Source organism: Schistocerca cancellata, chromosome 6, assembly GCF_023864275.1.
Source record: "Schistocerca cancellata isolate TAMUIC-IGC-003103 chromosome 6, iqSchCanc2.1, whole genome shotgun sequence".
In the NCBI taxonomy this organism is placed as follows: domain Eukaryota; kingdom Metazoa; phylum Arthropoda; class Insecta; order Orthoptera; family Acrididae; genus Schistocerca; species Schistocerca cancellata.
The window spans coordinates 100098115-100115734 of NC_064631.1; the positions used below are offsets into that span (position 1 = coordinate 100098115).

General features: G+C 46.4%; 1 long non-coding RNA gene across 1 annotated transcript in view; it reads left to right on the forward strand.

The window, feature by feature from the left end:
• The window catches only part of LOC126191426 (uncharacterized), a 239931-nt gene extending 223940 nt beyond the window's left edge, over positions 1 to 15991 (forward strand). The window contains exon 3 of the long non-coding RNA XR_007538347.1: positions 15968 to 15991. This is a non-coding gene — a long non-coding RNA (uncharacterized LOC126191426). The remainder of the gene's footprint in view (positions 1 to 15967) is intronic.
• The last annotated feature ends 1629 nt before the right edge of the window (positions 15992 to 17620 follow it).

The following is a 17620-nucleotide window of genomic DNA, read 5'->3' on the forward strand; positions in this document are numbered from 1 at the left end:
AGACACATGGTGTTTCGACTGCTTGACACATTTTATCATTCGATTTCATAAAAACTATTTGGCCCAAAATTTTGATTTTTACACATCTTCTTGACTGATACCTTCCCCCCCATAAATGCCTTAATTTTGTTTCGATGTTCAACGCAGTTATTGTGCAGCATTAGATGTAGTAAAACATTGCACGAAATTTTGAAGAGTTTGCAGTGGTAAAAGTCCATAGCGTATACTTTCCATATGGTCGATTTTAGATGTCACCAGAAATTTCAAAAAATTACATTCAAACGAATAAAATTCATGAAGTAAGACACTTCGATATTGATTTTAAATAAAGAAACTATTAAGCACCGAACAAGGTTTGAACTCAGAACCTTTCACATAGCAGCCATACACTTCAGCCATTGCGCTAACGCAACTCGTCATCCAATGCATCTCCCGGAGGACTTTAAAACATCACGCAAAATACCGACAAACACTGTTGGTATGACTATGGATTACTCACGTTTCGTCGAATTACAATAGGAAATAACAATTACTGCTGTTCTTTATTGCAAAAAAGCGGTTAGTGAGAATGATACAAACACCTTACCTTGCTATCGCCTGAATTAGGAGGCTTATTACTTGTTTGCTTTAATTAATTAATAGAATATGAAGCCATTGGTACAAAGAATGCTTTTTCCAAACTTTCTATAAAAGGAAGTCTGCTATCAAGACATTGCTTTTGTTCAATTACTTTATTTATGACCGAACGTTTCTAAAACTGAAGACACTCGTCTGTGCTCTGCACTGGAGTCGAGCTCTGGCAACGTCGTTCTCTGTTCATTGGCTGACTGTGTTTTGTGACGTCAAATGCGCAAAACGAACCTAAACTCGGTCGCCGTCATAAATGACGCGCACTTTAGACGTATCGCAGGTCATCGACAGTCGACGCTCGCAGAAAGAGACTGCTCCTCAGACGATGGTGTCGTTTCGATCATTTGTTGATAACCTGCGGCCAGTGCAGGGAGCCAGCAAGGTGACCTAGCTCGTTACAGGCCTTGGCATTCGCTGACTCCACACCAGGTGGCTGGGTTTTTTCACTCTTGGCGGACGGTAAAGGCACAGTGCCACGAGAAAGCGAGACGCCCCACCCCCCCTTTCCCCACCGGTAAATCCCCTGCATTGGCACCTGACCTGATGAGCCCGAATCTGCTTTACTCCGATTTCGACGATAAGCAGCACGGGTGGTTCAACCTGTCTCGCCTACATTGAGAACTTTTATGGTATACCTGTAACTCCACAAACGGTATTGGGCTCCGTAATTGTGGTCGCTGACGCACGCTTGTCCAGCAACATCACTAATGTATGTACATCTAAACCTAGATGGCATGCACAAAAATTTAGAAACACGAGAAACGCAACACACGGCCATGCTTAGTACCGTGTAGGAAAACCGTTGTTATTCAAAATACACTACTGGCCATTAAAATTGCTTCACCGCGAAGATGACGTGCTGCAGACGCGAAATTTAAGCGACAGGAGGAAGATGCTCTGATATGCAAATGATTAGCTTCTCAGAGCATTCACACAAGGTTGGCGCCGGTGGCGACACCTACAACGTACTGACACGAGGAAAGTTTCCAACCGATTTCTCATACACAAACACAGTTGACCGGCGTTGCCTGGTGAAACGTTGTTGTGATGCCTCGTGTAAGGAGGAGAAATGCCTACCATCGCGTTTCAGACTGTGGTAAAGGTCGGATTGTAGTCTATCGCGATTGCGGTTTACCGTATCGCGACATTGCTGCTCGCATTGGTCGAGATCCAATGACTGTTAGCAGAATATGGAATCGGTGGGTTCAGGAGGGTAATACGGAACGCCGTGCTGCATCCCAACGGCCTCGTATCACTAGCAGTCGAGATGACTGGCATCTTATCTACGTGGCTGTAACGGATCGTGCAGCCACGTCTCGATCCCTGAGTCAACAGATGGGGACGTTTCCAAGACAACAATCATCTGCACGAACAGTTCGACGACGTTTCCAGCAGCATGCACTATCAGCTCGGAGACCATGGCTGCGGTTACCCTTGACGCTCCATTACAGACAGGAGCGCCTGCGATGGTGTACTCAACGACGAACCTGGGTGCACGAATCGCTAAACGTCTTTTTTTTCGGATGAATCCGATTCTGTTTACAGCATCATGATGGTCGCATCCGTGTTTGGCGACATCGCGGTGGACGCACATTGGAAGCGTGTATTCGTCATCGCCACACTGGCGTATCACCCGGCGTGATGGTATGGGGTGCCATTGGTTACACGCGTCGGTCACATCTTGTTCGCATTGACGGCACTTTGAACAGTGGACGTTACATTTCAGATGTGTTACGACCCGCGTCTCTACCCTTCATTCGATCCCTGCGAAACCCTACATTTCAACAGTATAATGCACGACCGCATGTTGCAGGTCCTGTACAGGCTTTCTGGATACAGAAAATGTTCGTCTGCTGCCCTGGCCAGCACATTCTCCAGATCTCTCACCAATTGAAAACGTCTGGTCAGTGGTGGCCGAGCAACTGGCTCTTCAAAATACGCCAGTCACTACTCTTGATGAACTGTGGTATCGTGTTGAAGCTGCATGGGCAGCTATACCTGTACAAGCCATCCAAGCTCTGTTTGACTCAATGCCCAGGCGTATCAAGCCGTTATTACGGTCAGAGGTGGTTGTTCTGGGTGCTGATTTCTCAGAATCTATGCACCCAAATTGTGTGAAAATGGAATCACATGTCAGTTCTAGTGTAATATACACTCCTGGTAATTGAAATAAGAACACCGTGAATTCATTGTCCCAGGAAGGGGAAACTTTATTGACACAGTCCTGGGGTCAGATACATCACATGATCACACTGACAGAATGCTTGGCAGAGGGTTCATCGAACCACGATCATACTATCTCTCTACCATTCCACTCCCGAACAGAGCGCGGGAAAAACGAACACCTAAACCTTTCTGTTCGAGCTCTGATTTCTCTTATTTTATTTTGATGATCATTCCATCGGGCTCAACAAAATATTTTTGCATTCTGAAGAGAAAGTTGGTGACAGAAATTTCGTAAATAGATCTCGCCGCGACGAAAAACGTCTTTGCTTTAATGACTTCCATCCCAACTCGCGTATCATATCTGCCACACTCTCTCCCCTATTACGTGATAATACAAAACGAGCTGCCCTTTTTAAGCTCGCGGGCTCTCAGTACAAGGTTTCACCGTCTCCCTTTTCCCATAATCATACAAAGCAAACATGAGAGCACACTATACTCACAGGCATTTCAGCCACCCACAGCAGCACAACTCATTCTTGATGTTGCAGTTTTTTCCCGTCAGTGTTCCTCAACGTAGTCACCTTGGCGACGATCACATTTCTGCCAACGATAGAGCAGTTTTTTGAAACTGTCATAGTAAAATGTTTGACGGAGCCACAGCCTCACTTCTGCTTGCAATTCTTCATGAGTATCAGAAAGAAGTTCTCGAAGATGCTCGTTAAGTTTTGGAAACTGATGAAAATAGGATCGGGCTAAGTCGGGACTGTATGGAGGATGATCGATGACAGTGAACTAAAAGTGTCAGATTTCTGCACATACAGGAGCGCTCGTGTGTCGTCTGGCATTGTCATGCTGAAGCAGACAGTGCTCCATGTGTGGACGAACTCTCCGAATTCGAAACTCGATTACAGCACGCAGTTTCTCACGCAACGGCGTAGTTACACACCGTCGTGTCTCAAACTGTGGGAGAGGGTTGCAAATATGTTGACATGAAGAATCAAGATGTAGAATGTTAATAACGTTATGTTTAATTTGAAAAGCTTTAAGAGTTTTCACGTACATACTTTGGAAACATTACTTTTCAGCACATTTGAACAGCAGCATTTGAATATTCTAGAATATGAGATGTCACTTTATCTGCGCGTTTAATTGCAAAGTCACAGTAGGTAAGCACATCGTGAAACAGGTGCGACAAATTTTCTGTGAAAATCGCGGCTCGCAGCGTGTGCGGGGGAATAAAATCACGCGGACGGAGGTACTGGACTAACTCAGGCGGCAAACCGACCGTGCACACTTTCAGTGCCGCGGCCGGGCTTTCAGCTACATCAATCGCCGCGTGCGCTCGCTCCCGGCTGCCGAATTCGATACAGCTCATTACGGCGAGCTGCACTCCCAGGCCGCCTGGTTTACGCTGACGTGCCGAGTTTACGAGCCGGTGGGCTGTCGCTTCCGACACGACACGAACGCTCCGCAGATCGAATACTTACCGGGCGTGGTGAGCGTAATAATGAAACTGTCCATACGAAACCGTCGCCATAAACAGCGTTCAGAGCATGAGATGTTTCTGGACTAGGACTCTTCGTTAGGAAAGCTACACTCACGAGAGGAAAGCCTCAGATACGCCCAACCGAGTCGGCTCGTATTTGGCAGGTCGCTTGTGTACAATCTAAAATGAAAGAGTCTATGATATTTTGGAGCTGTATCCCTCCATCTTTCAGGAAAACCACTGTGGTGTCACCGCCAGACACCACACTTGCTAGGTGGTAGCTTTTAAATCGGCCGCGGTCCGCTAGTATACGTCGGACCCGCGTGTCGCCACTGTCAGTGATGGCAGACCGAGCGCCGCCACACGGCAGGTCTAGAGACACTGACTAGCACTCGTCCCAGTTGTACAGCCGACGTTGCTAGCCATGGTTCACTGAGAATTACGCTCTCATTTGCCGAGACGATAGTTAGCATAGCCTTCAGCAACATTTGCTACGACCTAGCAAGGCGCCGTATTCAATTGATTTTGAGATTCTATTAATGTATCATCAAGAGCGATGTTCTACAAATGTGGATTAAAGTTAAGTATTCCAGAAGCTACGTACTTTTCTTTACAGCATTCATTACGTATCCTGTTTCAGACCTCACGCCAGCCTGCGTGAGTTTAAGCGCGTGCCTTTCGGCTTCCTCTCATTGTGTCTAGGCTGTCTTGCCTAGACACAACAACCACCTCTACATTTTATGACGCGCCGTCGATTCACAATTGACTGGATCAATAGACAATGGAAAATTGAGCATTTTTCATCATACACTCAGGTGACGAACATCATGGGACAGTCATATGCAAATGTACAGGTGGCGGTAGTGTCTCGTGCACAATGTGTAAAAGGGCAGTGCACTAGCGGTGCTGTTTTTGCGACGTGATTCTGGTCGCACGACGGGAATTAACAGACTTTGAATACGAAATGGTAGTTGGAGCTATACGCTTGGGACTTCCCTTTTCGGAAGTGGTTAGGGAATTCAATTTTCCGAGATGCAAAGTGACAAAAGTGTCCCGAGAATATCAGATTTCAAGCATTACCTGTCACCACGAACAACTCAGTGGCCCACGGCGTTCACTTAACGACCGAGAGCAGTGACATTGCCGGCCGGAGTGGCCGTGCGGTTCTAGGCGCTACAGTCTGGAGCCGAGCGACCGCTGCCTCGGGCATGGATGTTTGTGATGTCCTTAGGATAGTTAGGTTTAATTAGTTCTAAGTTCTAGGCGACTGACGACCTCAGAAGTCAAGTCGTATAGTGCTCAGAGCCATTTGAACCATTTGAACAATGACATTCGCGTAGAGTTGTCATTGCTATCAGAAAAGCAATGCGGCATGAATTAACCGCAGAAATCAATGTGGGACGTACGACGAACGTATCCGTTTGGACGGTGCGGCGAAATCTGACGTTAATGGGCTATGGCAGGAGACCGCATCGCCTGCAGTGCGACCATATAAGTTGGAGCTTAAGCGACTGGAGAATCGTGGCGTAGTTAGATGAGTCGCGATTTCAGTTGGTAAGACCTGATGGTAGGGTTCGAGTATGGCGCAGACCCCACGAAACGATGGACCGAAGTTGTCAACAAGGGACTGTACAAGCTGGTGGTGGTTCTCCATAATGGTGTGGGGCTGTGTTTACATGGAATGGACTGGGTCCTCTGGTCCAAAAGAACCGATTGTTGACTCCAGGTTCGGCAACCTGGAGTCCATCTGCAGCGATTCATGGACTTCATGTTTCCAAACAACAATATCATATCAACGGACGACAGCTGCTGTCGATTGGTTTGAAGAAGGTTCTGGACAGTTTGAGAGATTAATTTGGCGATCCAGATCGCCCAATATGAATCCCACGGAACATTTATGGAACATAATCAAGATACCAGTTCGTGCACGAAATCCTGTACTAGCAACACTTCTGCAATTATGAACGGCTATAGAGGCGGTGTGTCCCAATATTTCTGCAAGGGACTTCGAACGACGAGCTGACTCCATGCACGTGGAGATGCTGCACTACGCTGCGCAAAAGGAAGTCCGACACGTTATTAACAGGTATCCCATGACTTTTGTCACCTCAGTTTATGTAGACACAACGTAAATGCTCATCAACGAAAGCGAATATGGCTGGGGACCGGAGAACGTGTGTTCGATTCCCAAAGGAATGTCTTTCTTTCGTATCGAATTTAGTAGGGATGGGAGTAAACTAGTAAACAATTAAAATTTTAATCGTGGTCGCCTTACAAAGCCTCTTTCACTCACTCTGTTACAGTTCATCACAATCCTTCAAATAACTACATGGATGGTACTTGTCGTATAAACACTCGGAGCTAATACACACGCGGCCGAAGGAGCATCTAATGCAGGCCTTCACAGTAGACGGTGAGAGCAGGGCTGACCCTCCTGTATTTCGCAGTTGGTGCTACTCCGGTACTGTCACGGCCACCTGGTGTGCCCACACTTCCCTCACTCCTCACAACGCGGCAGATTCGACTGTTCACACACAAAATCAGCAAGTTGTTCAGTCCTACTCTAATCAATACAGTCTTCGCGCAACTACATTCTTCCTTCTGAATACTCGGCGGAAAACTGACTCAGTTTAAATTTAAAATATTTTGTATTTTGGAATTAATTTTGGTGCGTACCACGCATACGATAGCATCCCCTAAAAAGTAGGTACGGTCAGTGGATCATGGTTTTCACCCTGAATCGTTACTGTATCGCGCGGTTGGGCGATTCCCACGAGGTTTCCAGAAGCACATTGCAATTTTGAAGCCTGGAAATAAAATACAGCACAGCAACTGGTTGTAAACAAACGTCGTGCGGTCGGCTGTCTGGTCGCTCGTGACGAATTCACGGTAGTCTTTCTCGAATTCCATACATATAATAAAAGTTCCGCATCTCTTTCTAAACGAGCCTATCAATTTCAACCGAACTTGGTACTCGTGTCGCTTACTGTGTGGAAAAAACCACTGTGGAAATAAGAACCAGCAACCTCTGAAGGTTGTGGAGGTGGGGATGGAAAGAAGCGTGTCTCACGACGCGCAAACAGGCAGACTATATTCATCTTGCGTTTGAAAATGAGAGACTCAGTGACTTGCAACAAACTTTACTCACAATTTCAAGCCTTTACGAGCCTTTCTCGCTGACTGCTTCCATGAAACGATGAAAGGCAAAAAAGCTTATCGCTCATTACATTTTCGCTGCTCACACAGTGAAACTGCCTCACGACGGAAGACCTTTCAATGTATTACTTCTTTATTACTAACTCTATTTGCTACACATTTTACAGACAATATCCACATACAACACTGGATATACATGCAAAATTATGTAATTGCATCACACATAATTCAGGAGATATGACATCACAAACATCGAGATGCGACAAAACGTACCTGCAAAGCGAAATTCGCTGAAGATGCAGGTGAAATGTGTGTACCAATATGTGTGATCTGTGTTACATATACAGGGTGTTACAAAAAGGTACGACCAAACTTTCAGGAAACATTCCTCAGACACAAAGAAAGAAAATATGTTATGGGTACATGTGTCCGGAAACGCTTACTTTCCATGTTAGAGCTCATTTTATTACTTCTTTTCAAATCACATTAATCATGGAATGGAAACACACAGCAACAGAACGTACCAGCAACAGAACGTACTTGAAACACTTTGTTACAGGAAATGTTCAAAATGTCCTCCTTTAGCGAGGATACATGCATCCACCCTCCGTCGCATGGAATCCCTGATTCGCTGATGCAACCCTGGAGAATGGCGTATTGTATCACAGCCGTCCACAATACGAGCACGAAGAGTCTCTACATTTGGTGCCGGGTTTGCGTAGACAAGAGCTTTCAAATGCCCCCATAAATGAAAGTCAAGAGGGTTGAGGTCAGGAGAGCGTGGAGGCCATGGAATTGGTCCGCCTCTACCAATCCATCGGTCACCGAATCTGTTGTTGAGAAGCGTACGAACACTTCGACTGAAATGTGCAGGAACTCCATCGTGCATGAACCACATGTTGTGTCGTACTTGTAAAGGCACATGTTCTGGCAGCACAGGTAGAGTATCCCGTATGCAATCATGATAACGTGCTCCATTGAGCGTAGGTGGAAGAACATGGGGCCCAATCAAGACATCACCAACAATGCCTGCCCAAACGTTCACAGAAAATCTGTGTTGATGATGTGATTGCACAGTTGCGTGCGGATTCTCGTCAGCCCACACGTGTTGATTGTGAAAATTTACAATTTGATCACGTTGGAGTACATACTGACGAAACTAAAATGAGCTCTAACATGGAAATTAAGCGTTTCCGGACACATGTCCACATAACATCTTTTCTTTATTTGTGTGTGAGGAATGTTTCCTGAAAGTTTGGCCGTACGTTTTTGTAACACACTGTATATGTAAAATTCTTGTAACATGTGAGCGCGTGGGCAAAGATATGGAACACATTACCTACCATCTGGAAAGAAATACTGTGGGGGCAAGAACCAGCAACCCCTTATTGGGATTTGTGTGATAATGTGGAGAGAGAAGAGGGGGTAAGAGGAGGTGAACAGATAGATAGGGGAAATGAAGAGATGGACAGAGAGATGGGATAGAGCAGACGGTCTGAGAGAGGGGCGACGAGGAGGCTGTACTGGGTTGTGGGGGGGGGGGAAGGGGTGGTTTGGAAAGGAGCAGATGGACAGAAAAAAAGAAAGGAGATGGGCAAAGAGAGTGGAGGGGAGGAGACGGACTTAAAGGGAATGAGAAGGAGATAGAGTGGAGAAGATGGACAGGGATGGGGGGGAAGGAGCTTATGGATAGAGGGGGAAGGACAATATGCACAGAGAGAGCGGAGAGGAGTAGATGGACAGAGAGGTGGGGAGTAATGGGCAGAGACTGCAGGCGGAGGAGATGCACAGAGGAAGGTGGCAGGACGAGATGGACAGAGAGGGGGCGAGGACAAAGAGAGTGGGGAGGAGGAGATAGACTACTAGAAGACCGATATAGGTATCCACCTGGGCAACGCCAGGTGCTGAGCAAACTGTTTTCGTGCAAAGAAGTTTAAAATCATAATTCCTTATTAATCGTTTGATGAATTTATTTGCCTACCTTGTTGCTTTTCTTACCTTATTAATTCTGTTATTCCTACACTTTATGATATGGAAAAAAGACAAATAAAAAACTGCAGAAATCGTTCGGTAATTGGACACAATTCCTCTGCTCTCCACGTATGACGAAGAAAAATGCTCGCTTTGCAATTATCTAACGGTTCCATAAATTTTAAGTACATAGCGCGTCACGAAATTTAGGGATGGTTTAATTAAAACGGGCTGATGCTGAGCTAAAGTATCTTAGAATCTTTCGTTTTAGGTTGTGCACAAGTGACCTGCCAAAAATGAAACGAATCAGTTGACCGTGTCTGAGGCCTTCCCGTTGTCACTAACAGACAACACAAAAAAATCGGATTCTTTCAAGTGGAACAGTGTGCCTATTTTCATGATGAGGTACTCTGTTACCGACCCTTAGCGCTACTAATATAAAATGTGACAAACCACAGACTGGAGTGGTTGTAGGACCACCACGATCTGGTTTCCTGGACGACATTGCACTTTAGGAAAGTCTTCAATGCAAACGATATATTTGTGTAATTCATCACCGATGTCCATCTTGGAGCCATTGGAGAAAGATACTTGCAGCAGTCCTCACCAATATAATTAACTCGTATGATGACGTATACTTCGTATCTTAGCCAATAAATTCTGGGGGCGGCAAAATCCAGACTGTTTTGTAAACAAGCTGTTACTAGTACTCTCTGCCTGATCACTGACTGTAAACACACAAAATTATATTCGATGCTATAGGAGAACGATTAGAGATTTTCCGCATCGTTCGGTTTTTGTTCCCTCTACTATTCAGTAAACAGTGTTGCCCATTAAAATTGCAGGAGCGTGAAAGTGGCTTGCAACAAGTGTCAAATTGGCATGAAGTGTACTACATACATGGAAAAGCAACTGATTAGCGTTATTGTGCATCCACATAGTATAGGTATGAGTGCCGCCATTTACATTCCGTATGCAGGACTGCAGTGGAGACTTAGCAGACGCAGTTTTGAGAAGAAAGTGTACCGTGTGGATACAAAATAAATTTGAAGTTCGGACCACTTTAGATTGTACCGCTTCATGATACGGTATGTAATGATACAATAACGGCCGCTAGAAACTGATACTTCCGCAATAGAACAGTCGACTGTGCTCCTCCACGGAAGCGCAACAGGGTTTGTAATGGTGCCCTCGAATGCGCGTGTAGCAGATGCACCGCGTGAAACAAACAGCAACTTCGCCACATGTAGCAGTTTCTGTACAGTAGAGGTGAGAGCTCATTGTCTCCACTGTGTGCATATCGTGAAGCGGGACATTTGAAAGTGATCCGGTCTTCTAACTAATTTTACATTCAAAGGGTTCATTTCCGGGCATATGCTGAACAACATCCCAGTTTCATGTCGGTTTCATATGGTTGTATAAACGTTCTCTGGGCTGTACTCAGGTGGGGTAGGCTGTGTAGAATATCTGCAGCATTATAAGCACCATGTTAACGTTTTTCCATTTTTTATTAATCCAGTCGCGAAACTTAATTTGGCATCCTCAGTACCTTAAGGTACTAGTTCTGCTAATTCTTAACAACTGTATGTACAGGGTGTTTAGAAGCCGTTGTATCAAATGTCTGGGGTGATAGATGACGTCATGGGTAAGAACTTTAGAGAAAAATAAGGTTTTCCGACAGGCCCCAACGACGTTAAGCTTCCCTCGGTATTCATCGACACTGGGACGACTAAGTTTCGCCGAACTAGCAGGGTCTACTAGTCAAGTGTCCAATAAATTCGTAAAGTGATTTTCAACAAGGAGTGCTTAAGAATGAGTGTCTGTAAGTGGAGAAACATATTTTACAGGCAAACCAGGGAGTTTCATTTTGTTGGTGTTACGCTCTTTTATACGGAGCAGATGACTGGATGATAGGCAACGCGCAACGCACACACACGTTGCATGAGGTCTAAGCTGTCACTTGTCAGGGGAATAACCAATACAAGAGGATACCCAGTGTCACCAGGAAACATCAGTGAACATTTTGCGTCAAACAAAAGTTGCTCCCAATGATTTGATCTATCACCCTCAGATGTTCGTTGCATACACTTTGAAACACCTTGTACATATAATATATAAATTTTTTATACTGTTTACTTTAAAACAACTACATGTTTATACAGGGTGGTCCATTGATAGTGACCGGGCCAAATATCTCACAAAATAAGCGTCAAACTAAAAAGAACGAAACTCGTCTAGCTTGATGGGGGAAACCAGATAGCGCTATGGTTGGTCCGCTAGATGGAGCTGCCATAGGTCAAACGGATATCAACTGCGTTTTTTTAAAAATAGGACCCCCCTTTTTTATTACGTATTCGTGTAGTACGTAAAGAAATATGAATGTTTTAGTTGGGCCACTTTTTTCGCTTTGTGACGGATGGCGCTGTAATAGTCACAAACATATGTCTCACAATTTTAGACGAACAGTAGGTAACAGGTAGGTTTTTTAAATTAAAATACAGAACATAGGTCCGTTTGAACATTTTATTTCAGTTCTTGCACTGTGAAACATGTAACTTTGTGAACTTAACATTTCTGAGAACGCCTCAGCAATACTATGTCGGCGATTGCTGCTCAAACAAGTTCTCCACGTACGCGTACACCACCATTACTCTACCACGCAAACATAGGGGTTACACTAGTCTGGTGTCAGACGTTCCCTGGGGGGTCCACCGGGTGCCGAACAGCACAATAACCCTGGGTTTGGTGTGGAGCGGCGGAGGGGTGAAGTGGACTGCGATAGTCGTCGTGGGGTTGTGGACCACTGCGGCTGCGGCGGGGACGGTGCCTCTCCAACGTTTCTAGGCCCCCGGTTAACATAACATGACATAACATCGGTAGAACATTACGTAGGATATCAGCATTCATTGCACTATTTAGACTGCCATCGATAAAATGGGGCCAATTACCTTTCCTCCCATAATGCCGCACGATATATTAACTCGCCAAGGTCGCTGATATTCCACTTGTCGCAGCCATCGTGGATTTTCCGTTACCCAATAGTGCATGTTATGCCGCCTTGCTGTTGGTAAATGACGCTTCGTCGCTAAATAGAACGCGTGCAAAAAATCTGTCATCGTAATTTCTCTTGTGCCCAGTGGCAGAGCTGCACACGACGTTCAAAGTCGTCGCCATGCAATTCCAGGTGCAAAGAAATATGGTACGGTTGCAATCGATGTTGATGTAGCATTTTCAACACCTACGTTTTTGAGATTTCCGATTCCTGTGCAGTTTGTCTGCTACTGATGTGCGGATTAGCCGCGACAGCAGCTAAATTCTGTACTGATGTGTGTTTCCAGTCGCAATCGGGCGCACATTTTCATTCGTCGCCGCTGATTCATCATGAAGTCCCGATGCAGCTGATATCATTAGTTCTCCCTCTTTATCCCCTGCTCCACCTTTAATTTACATAAAATTATATGCTTGACACCAAGAGACCTTCCCTAAGCTTACAGTGTTGATTCGTGTGTATTGGTTACGTAGAGTGTGTTGCCATAAGTATTTCGCTATCCAATGTTTCTTATACATGTTTATGCATATGTAGATGACCTGAAGGCGGTCGCTAAACCAAAAGTACGAGTGCTGTACATTTTTTTCCAACCAGCTATCGGTCGCGAATTGGAAACCATAGTGTAAATCAATAATGATCTGTTGCAGTATTCTGCCGCACTTCCAGATAGATATCTACCTAGTCGCCATTCCGACTTCGGTGTTTGTCATTATGTCATAGAAGGGAGCTGCTTGTAATTTTCGAAAATTCCTTGCACTGGACTGCAGGTAGTTGTCTGTTGTCATCATAGGCAGCGATTCATGTAAGGAAAGAGACGAAAACCAGAGGAAGCCATGTCCTGGCTGCATGATGGGTGATCAAACATTTTCCATCGAAAACGCTGCAAATGGGTGTTCATTGCAGCAACAGGGTGCGTCTGAGAGTTGTCATGAAGAAGGAAACACCGTGACAATTACGTTATGTGGGGTTGCATAAAATGGGGCGAAACTGCTCAGCAGGCACTACACATTTATGGGAGACTCTATTTTTGTAGGGGTCTTTACTTCTGACACCACTTGTAATAGAATGACCAGAATGGGTGATGTGGTCAGGGTTGTAGGGCATGGCTGGGTAGAAGAAGGTGGCTGTTTTTAGCAATCTTCCTCTTTATTGTTGGTTCTTCCAATACATTTTCTGGTAGCTCAGCCCCACCACTCGTGTCGTGGTGGAGACGTGCCGATGCGCGCAGCACGGGGAACGTGACGCCGTGCTCGGTCAGCAGCTGTGTAGGCAGTAGGAGGCTAGCAGCACGAGGCCCGGCCTAGCTCGCCTCCGCAGACATTGCGGCTAGTGACGACGCCGGGAGTTGCCGGTGCAGCAGCGGGCAATGCCCTCCCCGAGCCGGTCCTCGGCGACAGCGTCAGTGCTGACGACGACGTAACAGCGACCGAACGCCCAATCGGTCGAACTGATGCCGACTCCCACCTCTGATGCCCTTAAATAGTGCAGATTGCTGTTGAATCCGCCGGTTACGCGGCGCTGTATTTATTAGAATGTTCTCGGTGAGTTGGCTAACGCAACCGCGCCACACGCGGCCCGTACCTGCGTAATTCTGCTAATGCTGCGTTCTGGCTGTTGATGGCTGCCAAACACGTACACACATATCGACCCTCATTGCAAAACTGTGTCACCTGCATAATGCGCCGGGCAGCCTTCGTCCGCCGTCTGCCGTGAGGCTGGCGCATCGCGCACTGGAACGCACTAACTCACAATTTCGCACCATATTTCCTGAAAATAACCCCTTGTCCTCTACATCCCTGTCTCTGAGAACAGACAAGTGCGACGTGATGCGATAAGCGGGCATACTAGAGACGCAGTACAACACATCTGCGCCAATTTTTACTGGGTTTTCATTGTGGTTGTGATTTCGCGACCTATTGGAGGTCGAAAAACTATATCTCGTTATCTGGAAATAAATACGCGTTACAACAGGCAATCATCGTAGGTCGTACCACTCGCTCCTTCCGGCTCCTGGATTTCTCCCTTACTGTCTGCGCACGTCCTGTCCGCCTCACCCCCACCCTCACCTACCTTGGCCTCACCATTGACCGTCACCTCACCTGGATCCCTGATCTCCGCTCCATCCACTCCAAAGCCCACAACCACCTCCGACTCCTCAAACTCCTCTCTGGCCGGATGTGGGGGTTGCACCCCTCTACCATCCTCCACACCTACAAATCCTTAATCCGTCCCATCCTCTGTTATGCCAGTCCTGCCTGGATATCTGCCCCCCCCCCCAAATTCTATAAGACCCTCCAAATCCTTGAGCGTCATGCACTCCGCCTCGCCTTCCGTATACGCCTCCCGTCCCCCACGCGGATCCTCTATGATCTCATTCCTTTCCCCCATCTGCTCCTATTCCTCGAACATATCCGCATCCTCTACACCTCCCGCCGTCTTGACCCCCCTCATCCCCTGGTTGCTCCTCTCTTCTCCCATCCCCGCCCCCTGCCACGTCTTCACCGTTGTATCCCCCCTACCCTCCATCTCTACACCCTACATCTCCTTTCCCAAGGTGGCTTCCATCAACTCCCCCCTCCTGGATGATGCCCTCTCTCCCTCCATTTATCCCTCCTATCAACTCTGATCCTCACTCCCCCTCCTTTCCTCTGTCCTTTTCCCGGGCTCCCTCTCCCCCCTTCCATCCTCTTTCTTCCCCACCTCCCCTCTCTTTGCCCCCTTCTCTCACCCGCGTCCTTTTACATTTCCCTCCTCTGCCTCCTCTCATTCCCTCTCGCGTCTGCCCTTCTCCCCCTTTATTAGTCCTCTCCCTCCTTGGTTTCCCCCCCCTTTTCTTTTTTTCCTCTCCTCCCTCCTTGTTTTTCCCCCTACTCCAGGTCCCCCCCCCCCATCAGCCTTGGGTCGGGAGTGCCATCTTTGTGTCGCCTTTTTCGTGCAGTGTTTTACAGTGTGTTTTTCCAGTGCGTGCTCCATGTTGTGTCTTTTGGGAAGTGTAGCGAACAGCCATCATACTGTCGCTGGGTGTGCTTTTTATTACCTGCGAACAGAAACCAGACTGTTGCCATGTTTTTTAATTGTGTGTCTACTGTGTTACTTGTCTGATTCCTGTGTCTTTTATCTACATTGCCAACCCCCTTTGCTTTCTGTTTTAACTTTCCGCAATTTTACGCCATTTTTCACTTTAAATCGCCATTTTATCGCCTGTTTTTCCTTGTTTCTTTCTTCTTCCTTTATTTACAAAAAGTCTGTAGGCTGTAGAGCAGCGTAGTAAGCTGCTGCCGGCCCGCCCCCTTCGGGGAGAATTGAAAATCAATAAAGAAAAAAAAACGCGTTACAACAGCTTTCGATATTACGACGACGTCGTTATTAGATTGTAATCTAGTAGTTATTCATACTGTACAGTTCCTGATGACTGAACATACTGGTAATTACCTCTGACGCAGTAGCCTACCCAGTTGCTAGACTGAGTACACTTTGAAAAGCACGTGTGGTGTGGCGTGCTGTTGCAGCACCCGCCGCGCTACGAGTTCGGCTACGAGGTGCGCGACGAGCAGGGCGCGCGCCAGGGCCACGAGGAGGCGCGCGACGGCGAGCACGCGGCCGGCCGCTACTTCGTCGCGCTGCCCGACGGCAGCACGCAGACCGTCAGCTACACCGCCGACGACTGGGGCTTCCACCCGCTCGTCTCCTACTCGCGCTCCTCACAGACCTCCGCCAGCAGCGCCCGCATCGCGCTCGGCGAGGAGGCCGTCGCCGCGCTGCACGGCAAGGTGGGTACATCCGTCCAGCACCTAGTCTATAAACTCATTATGTGGACTATGGAATCACTACGTGGACCGAAACTCACACTCCGTAAGGGCACTATTCCTCGATTTTCACTAATTTGATCCCTTACGCGGCACAATATACCTTGCATCCTCACATAACAGAACTGGACTGATGTTCCTCAGGGTTCAGTTCTAGAGCCAATTCTAGACGTTCAAAGCATACTTTAATATCAACAGTCCTTACATTTCTTTTCATAAGTGCATGTATTTGATTTTTTCTTACCTAATTTTTGTTTATGTATTGTTATTTCATTTTATTTTTCCTAGATGTAGAGTCTGTTTCATTTAGTATCATAGGCAGCAGGCTCCTTATAAACTAGCATTTTCGACTTAGAAATAACTAGCTGAAGATGTTTCCTGACATGCTCTGGTTTTTAAATAGGTTGCTAAAAATGAAAAAATGAGATGCAACGTTTAACTTTTTCTTGTTTGTGAATTTACAATCCGTTGGTGGGGAGGCTTGCATGCCTCAACGATACAGATAGCCCTACCGTAGGTGCAACCACAACGGAGGGGTATCTGTTGAGAGTCCAGACAAACCTGTGGTTCCTGAAGAGGGGCAGCAGCCTTTTCAGTAGTTGCAGGGGCAACAGTCTGGATGTTTGACTGATCTGGCCTTGTAACATTAACCAAAACGGCCTTGCTGTCTAGGTACTGCGAATGGCTGAAAGCAAGGGGAGACTACAGCCGTAATTTTTCCCGAGGGCATGCAGCTTTACTGTATGGTTAAATGATGATGGCGTTCTCTTGGGTAAAATATTCTGGAGGTAAAATAGTCCCCCATTCGGATCTCCGGGTGGGGACTACTCAAGAGAACGTCGTTATCAGGAGAAAGAAAACTGGCATTCTACGGATCGGAGCGTGGGATGTCAGATCCCTTAATCGGGCAGGTAGGTTAGAAAATTTAAAAAGGGAAATGGGTAGGCTAAAGTTAGATATAGTGGGAATTAGTGAAGTTCGGTGGCAGGAGGAACAAGACTTTTGGTCAGGTGAATACAGGTTTATAAATACAAAATCAAATAGGGGTAATGCAGGAGTAGGTTTAATAATGAATAAAAAAATAGGAGTGCGGGCAAGCTACTACAAACAGCATAGTGAACGTATTATAGTGGCCAAGATAGACACGAAGCCCATGCCTACTACAGTAGTACAAGTTTATATGCCAACTAGCTCTGCAGATGACGAAGAAATTGAAGAAAGAAGGATGTAGGTTGCAGTAGGTACTGGGAGATGAAGGAGCTTGCACAGGATAGATTAGCATGGAGAGCTGCATCAAACCAGTCTTAGGACTGAAGACCACAACAACAAACATGAGTTTCGTCATAAAATTAATCT